Source organism: Numida meleagris, chromosome 5 (assembly GCF_002078875.1).
Source record: "Numida meleagris isolate 19003 breed g44 Domestic line chromosome 5, NumMel1.0, whole genome shotgun sequence".
NCBI classification, from domain to species: Eukaryota; Metazoa; Chordata; class Aves; order Galliformes; family Numididae; genus Numida; species Numida meleagris.
Window position 1 is genome coordinate 68,996,458 of NC_034413.1, and position 12,207 is coordinate 69,008,664.

At 38.9% G+C, this 12,207-nt stretch overlaps 1 long non-coding RNA gene across 2 annotated transcripts in view; it reads right to left on the reverse strand.

The window, feature by feature from the left end:
- LOC110400467 overlaps positions 1–12,207 on the reverse strand; it is a 485,666-nt gene that overhangs the window by 233,461 nt on the left and 239,998 nt on the right. The gene's annotated exons all lie outside the window — the stretch shown is intronic.

Sequence of the window (12,207 nt, forward strand, 5' to 3'; positions counted from 1 at the left end):
TTTTGGTACAGAGTTGGATTTTAATCATTTCGTGTTTACTTAATACTTTTATCCCAAAAGATTTTCCAAATCTAATCAACAGAGCCGTTAATTCATCTGTGGCACACATAAAGCCACATCCTCTTTAAACAGCGCGCCGTGCTACCGAGAGGTCATCAGGACATGGGGTCTGCAAAGCAGATCTGTGGACACCGGCCAGGGACTGTCAGATTTCAGACCTCAATTTCAACAGGATATTACGGAATCTGCACAGATGATAGATGGCCAAACATAGCCCACGTAATCCAGAATGCCTCATAAAGGGATGTGTTTTTCCGCGCCCTGCCCAAGCGTATGGTACGGAGGGGGAGCATCACTTTGCAGGGACATATATTTTATAGTTGATACTAGGCAGCTGATCTGTGTCGTCTTTCTAAGGTGTCTCATACAGGCAGAAATTTAACAAATCTACCCATTCAGAAAGACAAATGAGATTCAGCTTCCCACTGCTCTGATTACATACCTCAGCCCCTTCCTGGGACAACACAGAGTTCATACCATCATTTGTTATACAGCATCCTCAAGGCTAGCATGCAGCACATTACGCTGCCATGAGGCAGATACTCCAACCAAAAATAGTAAAAAACATCCTCTGGTCACCATTATTCAATGGACTGATGGACTTCCTGCAGCTAGACCTCATTTAGCAGGAAGCTGAATGCCGTTAGGTGACCACGGGTGAACTACATGCACAGTGTCTTTGAGTCTTTATCAATATCTACATAACATCCTTTCATAAACACAGATACGCATCTAACATTCAGTGCTGGGCATTCCATGTGTTCTTTCTTTTAGATGTGGAAGAAACTTCCCTATCTCAATAAGAGGCTATATATGGATAACTTAGGTATAACTAATAAGTCACCATCAACAATCTAAACACGAGCTTCCTGAATGGACAGGTTAGCTCAAATGTATAAGGCTGCCATGTATCCAGAAAGGGTATACAGATGGATGCCCCTCAAGTACCCATGTCTGTATTCACCTTTATGAATAGAATCTTGTAGAAGGTTATGAGGAAAGGTAGTTGATGCCCTTAATTTTACACAAATCTTGTTCATATTACCTGCGGTAAACTAACAACATCTCAGATCCCAGTGAATTAAGTAACTTTTAGGAACATGTTCAGGTAACCAATAAACAGTAATATGACACAAATTAACTTACATTCAACAAACACTATCAGGAAGAGTAGGATGGGAAAATATTCTAAACTCTTTTTTATAGAAGATTTTTTTGGTGTTTCTTTTTCCTGTTTTCCTGGCTGTAATTATCTGTATTCCCAAAACTCGACTTCAGCTTGGCATCTCTTTTCTTCTTGGGAGTGACTAATCTGCACCTGTGGATCTCACAAATCAGTCCTAATCTATAGATGCAAATGTTGGAATCATAGAATTAGTTACTTCAGGTTATCTTCATTCCATTTCTTCTGCTTTGTTGAATACACATATTTTAATCACAAGGGAACTGTACATAATAAGCTATGTTCTAGTTCAAATTGTGACCATATGTATTATAACACAAAGCAATTAATAGCAGCGCATCCTGGAAAATGCCACAGTGATCAGCTGCCTGCCAACACATTATAAACACACCAAAGTCAAAGATGAAATGTTATTCACCATGTAATGAGAATACTTTCTGTTTATGTTGGCAAGGAAGCTGTTCCTTCCCCAGGTTTTGCACAGTGGATCATGGCTAATTTTTGCCACACTCCTAGGGATGACTTTCACAGTTGATAGAGTATCCAGTTAGAACCTTTTGCTTGGTTTGTGGAGTAAAAGAGCTTGATCTGACTGCCTAAGCATAGGCATCCCATGCCATTGGTCCAGGAGCTGCCCAAGGGATGTGCACAGATCTGTGTGCTCCTGGCACGGCAGCTGGGTCCAGGTAAACTATGCAAGGGCAACTGAAATGGCAATGAAATCAAGCCCTAAATGTGAGAATCTTGTGGATGCTTTTCTACTCAAGAATTGGAATAATTGCTGAAAATAAATTAAGAAAAAAACACTATATAATCAGTCTCGGAGAAAACATATCTGTGTTAGATGTGTGAGATAATATTTGAAGAATAAGAGCTTACAATATTTCCCCAAGGATGATGTGGCTACTTAGACAAGTAAGAGATGCAGAAAGTTATGGTATTTAAGGTTTCCTCATTTTCAGTTTCACCTACGTTCGAAAATCAGAATTAAAATAAAACAAAAAGATACATATTGCACCATTTTAAAATGAAATTCTGATTTCTTTTTTCTGAGTATGATTTATCCCTATAGTGAGACATAATTCCAGTTTTTTTCTTTTACTCATATCTAGTTCTCCCACAAGTTCCATTTCTGAATACAAACTTGAACCAGTTCCTACATTCATTAAATACTACGTAATTAAGAATACGTGTTTCTAAACCTGTGAACGAATAAGTCTATTTCTCCCTGTGACCTAGGTATCATCTTCAGCTGTATCACGTAACTAACAATTAAATGATCACATCCTTTAAACAAAATCTATACCAAAATTGATACAGCCAATAAAGAGAACAAAATCCAATTTCAAGGCAAAAAACACATTTTCTGAGAGTCATCATTGTAATGGGTCCATGAGATTTATAGAACGAGCTAATTTGCCATATGCAAGCCGGTTTTCCATGCTCTTGGGGTTACCATGGTGTAGGAAGTTCAGTAAATCTATATATAAACAGGCAATTTTTAGCACATATAGAAGACACATCTGATAACCTCATCACGGCCCGTAACCTTGATATACAGTTTGTTCTACTTGGGATATAATATAATTTCACACCTAAAAATAGGTACTTTAAGGTACTAAAGGTTAAATATCTGTTCCCCATTCCTACCAAATCAGAACTTGCAAAAATGATCTTTTTTTTTTGCTGTTACTGCTACCTAAGAACCATGAAGAGGATTCAGTAAACCTAATTTTGACTTTCTTCAAGAATACCCAGAAATATATGTAAATTGTTTCCTTCAAGACACTGTGTGCTTTGTTTTGCTTTAAAATACATCACTAGAAGCAAAGTCTGGGCTTCAATAACTTCTGAATGTCAGCACATCTCTGATTCCTAAAATGTGTGTTTTAGTCAGAGATATTGAGAGCGAGGAGCCTGTTCCAGCTCCACGATAATGCCAGCATTAATTTTCACTTATAATTGTTTCCTCCTTAAACAGCCCCACAGAGAGAGACTTGCATCCCTTCATTACACATAACTTATCATGGCATTAAATTTGCCTAAATTGTACTCTAGTGCTGCCGTACTGCTGACCCTTAAGTCTGTAAACAAATACATTTGTTCTCTATATATTTATGTTTTGTCTTCTAAATTGTGAGAAAATGAGCCTGGAATCTTCATATTGTAATTGTATCATCAAAGCCTGTTGAGAATACGATAAAGTAACCAGAAGTTAAATTATCAATAAGAGTCATTTATTTTGCATTTTTATTTTAAAGAATACTTATGAGAATTGTGATAAATTAGCAGTGACAAACTACTTCTTGCAGGCTGATTTTGTGTGGAGAGTTTAATTAAACATTGCAGCTGTTTATCTCTATGGTGATTAAATTTTCATATGTAAATTACATGTATTAAGATCAAGATACTTATGTAAATGTCACTTGCCTTAATGTTTTGTGTTACTGTTATTAACATCTAACCATCAGCTTGTAATCTTCTTGTATTGCATTACGCTGGCATGCACTACATGACTAAAATAAGTAGATTTATATCTTAATAACAAACAAGTTTTTAAAAAGAACATCTTACTATGTAATTGAGATGAAGATAAAAAAAAATAAAATAAAATAAACTGCCAAGTGTGAGCTGCTGCAAATTTCACAGCCTCGTTGGTGTGAGCCTCATTCATTCAATGCCCCTGTTCGTTACCAAACAAATTTGGATGGCAGCAATCTATATGTCCACTAAGAGTAACACTCCCCTCTACCTTACAGCAACTGAGGGTATCGTGTTCTTTGTTGCTGCTGTCACTGGCACATAAAGAAGACAGTACTACTACAGTTCTGATATAAACAAAGAAATAATAAACAGATTGCTATTTCCAGCAGAAAAAAAATGTTCTCGATCTACCCACATCTATACCCAACACCCAACTCTACCAGATTGCGGATGTTTCTTTAGCAAGAGCACTGTAAAGGCCTGGATACTATAGATACTGGGGTCTGCCACAAGATTTTGCATGTACTTTTCCTACTATTACTTTATATTTATAAATATTATTCACTGCGATGGTAAAGATTAGCAACAACTTGGAGTGCAGAGACAGGAAGATCTGCCATCGAATCTTAATAATTGGAGAGGGAAGTTCTTCACACAAAAATATGCAACTCCTGTGAAAGAAAGACTTTTCATTATGCCAGTCATGCTTGGAGCGTACCAAAAGGCACCCACTGAAAGCAGGAAATCAAACACATCACTTGCAAAAAACAAATTAAGAGACCAAATTGCAGCAGGCGATACATAGAAAATGAGATAGAAGCAGTTAGGATTAATTTATTTTGAGGAACCTATATGTTATATAGATTCTCAGAGTTTGCACTTATTTGTTGCTTTTTTTTTTTATGATTAGGAGCAAAGGAAAAGATCACTGGGAGGCGGAGGCTTCATTTACTTACACTGTCATCCAGGAGGCATGCCACTATAAAAGAGAGCACATTATCTCAATGATCTACTCAAAAGCAATGAAACGCTTTGAAGATGCCCCAAATAATTGTATGGATGTTCTGATGGGCAAATTGAAGATGAGCATTGTCTAGGGGCTTGGGATAAGTTCAATAACTCTCTCAGCAACACGACGAGCTTTGAAGAAAGAGCAGTCAGACAGCCTGACAGCGTAAGAAATTAGCGCGTATTTTAATGGATACCATCCCTCGGTGCTAATAACAACGTCAGCCGACAGTCTGACTTTGTACTCAGAGGGTGCCATATATATATTCTTCCCAAGTTTCCTTTTTATTTTAGAGTCTTAAATTACATCCCATTGACTCTTTGGGGCTTAATTCAATTTACTTACAAAGTTTTCTGCTTTCAAATTAAAAATACACAGTGTAGCTCCTTTCAATGGAGTCACACATTTAACTGCTGGAAAAGCGCCTTCCCAGCACCATACTTCAGCTCTTAACAGAGCATGTTCTCAGTGCTCAAATTATCCTAACGTCTTTGTCAGGGCTTTGGGCATGGCCATTCCCAGACACCTCAGCTGCTCTGCTCTACATCAGCTAAAGAGATGAGAGCAAGATTTAGGAAATACCTACCTTCCTTTCAGAAATGTGATAAACTCAGGGAAGAGAAGAAGACTAGAACCAATTGATACCGATGGGCTTTTCATACACTATTCATTCACTCACGAAGACCGTTGCAAATTTACCCTTAGAGTTTTTTTTTCGAATTTCAATAACTCAGTGAGTTACAATGAGTTTCTTTTTTTCAATGATATAAAGTCAGACTTCAAAAACACCTGGCTATGAAACTGCTTCCTCCCATGCAAAAGCTGCTTCAGAAGAAAAATAAATCTTTCCAGCTTTTGGAGATAGCCACATCTCCAATCTATTGGAAAGAGTTCTAGATATCCTAAAAAATGTCTTTTTTAATCTGCTGTTTTAAAACCATCTTCTGAGCAAAGCAATCCTATTCACAGTAGCTGTTTTCCTCTGTACCAAGCACGCATCTTCGATGAAACAATTTCTCTTTTGCCACCTCACCAGCTGAAATGGGTTGGCATTTCTGGAACTGCAGAAAGACCCACCTGAGGCAGGTGGAACTGCTGACACCACCCCAAGTGCCATCTCCAGCATGAGAGCAGAGGTCTCACCAGCTGCTGGGGGGCGATGAGGATGACAAGTCCATTTCTGTGACCTTTCTTCACCTGCAGCTCCCTACTGCAGATGATATCTTGGGTAATGAAGTGTTAGGTAAGCAAAGAATTCGGCCCTGCATGTGTAAATGGTTCTCTATTACTAGGATGTTTGCAGCATCTCAGTCTGAAGTGCGTGGATTTATCACTATTACAAACCACTACGGTTCACACAACAGAGTGTGGGACCATAAAAAGACAGAGGATAATTAGCAGGGAGAAAGCTTGTACTTACTTGTGCAAACCTCACCAATCAGTAACCAGGAAGAAAAAGAGCAACACTGAATAGTTGTAGGGATTTTGTAAACTACTACGTTATGACTCTCTCAGCAGCTCTTGAACATGGACAGATCTTGATGAAGTTCATCAAAAGGCACTTTCCTTCAACTAGAAAACTCCTGTGCTGTTGAAGTTCAGCTTGCCATGAAACTTCTTTTATTCACTGGCTGGCTGACTAATGAAAGTAAAAACCCTGAAAAATGATCATAGCCAGGATAGTTGGCAGCAGATTCACTACAATTACCAGAAGTTAATTAGAATTATTAGAATAACAAACACAATGCCACTGTTATTATGTATCTACATTTAATAATGGAATCCAACAGTGCACTCTATTCATGAACTACGTTATATTACTTTAAAGCCTTTTCTTGCTCACCAAATTAAATGTTAACTGATTATCATCTCCAAATCAGTTGGTGGATTGAATCTTATTTACACAAGTCCTAAAAACTGAGATGGAGAGAAGAATTACAGTATGTTGGCCTGGGTAGTAAAACAACTTGCAGGTCATTTCTGCCTCTTGTTTCCCTATCCCCAGTATTCATTTAGAAAGTGAAATTCTGAAGTGAAAAGCAATTGATGAAACCATTTCATCAAACACAGTTTCACTTTCTACCACCGATTTAATGTAAATTTATTTAAGGACTTGCTTGAATAAATTACAGGTAGTCAACATCTTTGCACCTGCACTCAGATTATTTTAATCAGAGAACTCCCATCACATTTAACCCATGTTTGCCTCATTGCTGTATGTGCACGCTACCGTAAAGTACCTCATTTTATTTTCAAATGCTAAAGTGAATTATGCAGCACATGGTATAAAGAAACTAATCTTTAAGCTTTAATAATGGCAGATTTGAAGAGGAGCTGCTGACACATGCAGGGAAACACACAATGTTGTAGGCACAGTTCTCCTATTCCTAATGAGACAGCAGCCCTCCCAGTTCTTTCACCATGTATATATAAAACAAACAAACAACCTCCCCAGAATAAAATAAAATAAACACTATAAATAGTCTTCTTAATATTTGAAACCAAAACACTCTTAAAGACAATTACCTGCTGTGCTGAAATGTAAGCAAGAGACAAAAAAAAAACCTACTGGGATAAAAAAAATTAGAAGCCAGGTAATGAATTTGCATCTGTTCTTCCTTCTGCTACTGTGGGTTTGAATGACACCGATTATCTAAGAAAGACTCATCAGAACCATCAGAAAGAAATGTTCAAAGGTCTTCAGGCTGTGAATTGCTCTTCTGCACCTCACACACATGGCAGGACTGAGCGTAGAAAAGGTAGGAGATGTAGCTCCCCTAGAACCACTTAAAAGTAAAGGTTTCCACTTCCTTTGTGAGTGCAATCTTTTCAAATTATTTTCAGATCTTTAATTCTCAATAACTACAAGGTTTTCTGCCAAACGTTCCCTGTGAAGTCGGGGAATGTACTAAAGATTGGGAAAAAAAAACAAATAGGTAAAGATGATTGTTTTGAAAAATCCTTTTAACAATACATTATTGACAATATAACAGAATTTTAAGTTATAGATAAGCTGTCCTGCAGCAAGAAGAAGCAGAGAAATACAACCCAGGCATGCGCAAGTTTTCACTGTAAAGTGTAATAATAATTTGAAGTGCCTTTACAATTTGAGCAAAACCTATAATATATTAGAAGAAAGATGATCAAATGTATCAACAACTGTCTTTAATACAGGCACAAAAATATGCTTTATATTTTAGGTGACTAATTAAAAGCAAACTTGGAAGCACAGAAATACAATTTTTCTGTGTTGTTACTATATCTCCTCTTTCATTTGCTACAGCAACCCACAGAATAAGGGAAATAGAAGAAGTTGCCTGGCAAAATAAAAAGAATGTAAGTATGTAATTTATCAAGTAATTAGTCATATAATTGACTAAACCAAGTCGTCTAATCACCTTCTCTTCTTCACGGTCCATTCTGTGAAAACACAGAAATAACAATGCAGTGTCATGTACTGAAGGAACAAAATACTAGACAACAAGAAAAGGAAGAGAGAAGAGCGTTCCCTGCTGCTGGAACCTGATTCAAATGTTAATGCCAAAGGTCCCAAACCCACCCAGGTGGCTGGCAGAGCAAAGCATGCTGACCAGGTGAGTGCCTACAGAACCTGCCACATGTATCTGTATGCCACACATACAGACCTAATCAACAGGCTGCTCAGGTAACACTTCAGAGACTCTCAACCTTAAGAAAAATTGGACTCTATCTCACTAAGGAACAAAGTTGCCCTTTATCTCGCTCCTCTACAAACAAATGAAGCCACGGAGACTCTGTCACTCATCTCCTTGACCACCCTCTCGACATTGCTCCTCTTCCAAACTGCTCCTTTTTGTTCCTCAGAATATCTAGGGATTTTTACTAATTAAATAATTTCACACCGTATTATCTGTGGTTAACATGAAACCAAGCTTTACTAATTTGATCTCCGTATGTCTAGCACCATTTATTCATGCTGTATCACCATCTCTGAGCACAGATTATATTTGACCTCTTGGTCTGTGTCGTAAAGCTTTCACAACACTCACAGCCGTGGAAAGTCAAAAGAGTTGAACAAAACCCAACAGAACCAATATCTGGAGTTCACTAAATATCCACGTGAATTGCAGATTGACTAGCTAGAAGAATTTTCTTATTTAATAATTTTGCATAAATTTTCAAGGAATTTTTACATGAGTTTCCAAGGAAGTGGGGCACTGGAAAAGGAGTAATTTGAGGACTTCTCTTTCCATCCTTTCCCCTTCCCTTCCTCTTTCTCATTCTTTCCATTCCTCTTTCCCTGTTTCTCAGCTCGCCCACTGCTGATGTACAATTCCTTCGTTTTTTGTTATCATGAAAATGCCTTCTTGATTTCAAGGTCAAGGTGAATTTTTCACTTTTCACTGCATGCGTAGTGCCGTGTCTCCTGTAGGACATGAGTGCATGTACATCCAATGTGATCTACCACGCATGCTGTTTGGCTTTTGCCTTGAGTGAACGTGTGGATTCACTTTTAAGATCTTCCTCTGTACCTGTTCAAATAATGGTGGTAGTTTTGGTATCATTTCTTTCAGATGATGAACTTAATTAAAGTGAAAACAATATAATTCAGAGAGCTACTCTGCGTTTCCAAGAGAGCTGTTCTCTTTTGGAAAACAATTACATGACACTTGAAACTTGTCCAAGCTGTGTCTGGGGCATCAGTTAACAGCTGAGAAGTTCTAAACATTGGATCCTTCATTAATTCCTGCACAGTGAGTTTTCCGAAGACCTACAACAATGAGCTGCAGCTTGCAAAGCACGAATCTAAAGACCATCCTCAAAGGTCTCTGCAGGTTTTCAGCAGTGGGTCAGACTCAACCTGGAGTTGTCCAAAGCCTTTCCTGCTGACACCTGAAGGGAAACGTCATTTTAAAGCTGATTTCCATCGCTACGACTGAGTCAAAGGGAGTTCTGTCACTGACTCAGAAGTTTTCATGAAACCAGGCCTTCATGTACCAGTTACTAAATCAAAATTCCTCCCAAGAGAAGTGTGAAAATATTTTCAGCATATTTATCAGCACCTCCTCTTGCTCAGAACAAAAACAAGATGGGTAGATTACATGGGAGAGAGCCGCAGAGCTTGGGTCCTGGGTGCCGCAGTGCCCGAGCTGCTGCCAGCTCCCATCACTCCCCACTGAGGTGACCTCGCACCGTTTCTTTTCCCCATCAGCTCACTTCCAAACCCTTTAAGAAACAAATGAAGTTAAATAACAGATAGCATAAATATTTTAATAGGCCTTCGCATTACCAACTGCCAGACCAGCTGTCTAGACTACAGGAGTATTTGCGGCTTTTTTTTATTTTAATTTTTAATATATTTTTAATCTGAAACACATACATCTACACCATGGAAAGCATCTGTCTCGGTGTGATCTCTGGCCCCACAGCCATGTCCACTGAGCAGTGCAGGGCCCTGGCCCCAAGGTTGTACCCATAGCACTTCCCCAGCCTCCCTCGATGAGCAGAGGGAATACAAAGTACCCTGGTCTCGGCATATTGAGCTCAGCTTCCTTCCCAAATAATTATCAACGCTACACAGAAAATAAGCTGGAAAAAAATTGTGGGAGTGCAATGGTTTTTATGACAGATGACTCTTTGAGTGTTTTATGCCACGTTATTTGAAAATACAGGAAGAAAATGGTTTAGACGTGGTTTAGTGGGGTTACTGGTGGTAGGCGGATGGTTGGACTGGATGATCTTGTAGGTCTTTTCCAACCTAGCTGATTCTATGATTCTATGACTCTATGAAAATGATTGTAACTCCACACCCCAAAGGGATTAGATCAGAATGAGAGGAGTTAAATATCTGCACCTGTATATTTAAAATGCATTCATTGAGAGAAGGAAAGATGCTTTCATCTTGAATCTTTAAATACCTCTGATATCGCACCACAAAATAATAATAATGTTAATTAAATGCTCCCATTCCTATATTTTATAAGGTAAATGTAACTGTAAATGTTCATGAAACTAGGAGACAGGGATTTCCGAAAAGCCGAAGAGATGTTTAGTGGAAACACACAGGGTATAGAAGCTCTGTCTGCAAAATACAAAAAACAAAACTTTATGACACTGAAATGGAGATCAGATGATGACAAATCTCCCATCTCTTCATGTCTTACGTAGTCCGACCTCCAAGCAAGCTGAGTTTTTAAAGACAGCCATAGCTCCCATTTAAAGCAAAGGAGAGCCAAGCTCACTAGCTGAATTTCAAGGAAAAACAGCTGATTTGTTTTCCACTACAGAGATAATAAATCCCATGGAGACAATGGAAGATACCACAAGGGTGTAAAGGCATAATCACAGCCAGTTTTCATTCTGCACATCCATCAAATTAAATAATAAACTGACCAAAGGGATGAGAGTTGCTCCAAAAGTAATGCCTCCTATTTTATGATGTTAGCCCATGATGTCAGATGTGGATGCTTTTGGTATGGCAGTAGAGGATGAACCTCCCTGCCAACATTCTGTTATATTTAGTTAATACTTACTAAGCTACAGGAGTTGATATGAAAAATTTGCATTGTGCTGGGGATAGTGATTTTCATTAGGAATACCAGCACTTTTGTAACATCATACTAATAACAAGCTACAATGTGAAGTTGCAAAGTTACGTGGAGCCTCAGGAATAGGTTGCATTCTACTAAAAAGATTTTATTGAAAACACTTGTTGTTGCTTACCCCTGGTGTTTCCCAGTCTTCTGCCTCATAAGATGTTTCTCCCGCCCAGCTAAAATCCTGCCTTGCCCAGTGGAGCACAGCACTGCTCATGAGTGAACATTGAGCTCCCCAGGGGTGGTCTCCCAGCAGCTCAATGCAGGGACATTGGTCACCATGCTCTAACACAGATTTTACAGCCAGGTTTGCACCTCATCCTCAAACACGAATGGTAAGTGACTTGATGGCCCTGAGATCAACAGAGGAATAAAATATTCTAGCAGTGTTTCTCTCTTTTTCAGCCTGCCACGCAGTGGCTGCGTAAAAACAGCGTGGTGACAAAGTGGGGGGGGAAAGAAGTACAAAACCAAATGAAAAAAACTAAAACAAAACAAAACAAAGTGTTTTCTCTGCAGGGCAAGCAGGAGGTAGGTCCGTGCATTACCACCACGCGAGGGAGCCATCCCTCCAGAAATGCCAGGGTTAGGGTAGACCAAGCCACGCAAGCCCTGCTCCAGTCAGCATCCTGAGCATCCTTCAGCTCAGCCACGGAGACGAGAGATCCCCACTGCAGAGGCAGAACTCGTTTCCTGCACTGTTCCTATTTAATCCAAACACAGAGAAAGCTTGCCGCAAACAGTCATAAACGAATTATTTCTGCCCAAAAAGCAAGCTCCAGATAATAAAGGCAGTCAAATTCTCAGGCAACGTATGGCAAAGAACAAGCAAAATCTCCCAGAAGTCTGAGATGAGGAGGAAACTTTTGTAACTTGTAAATTGTGCTACCACTGGC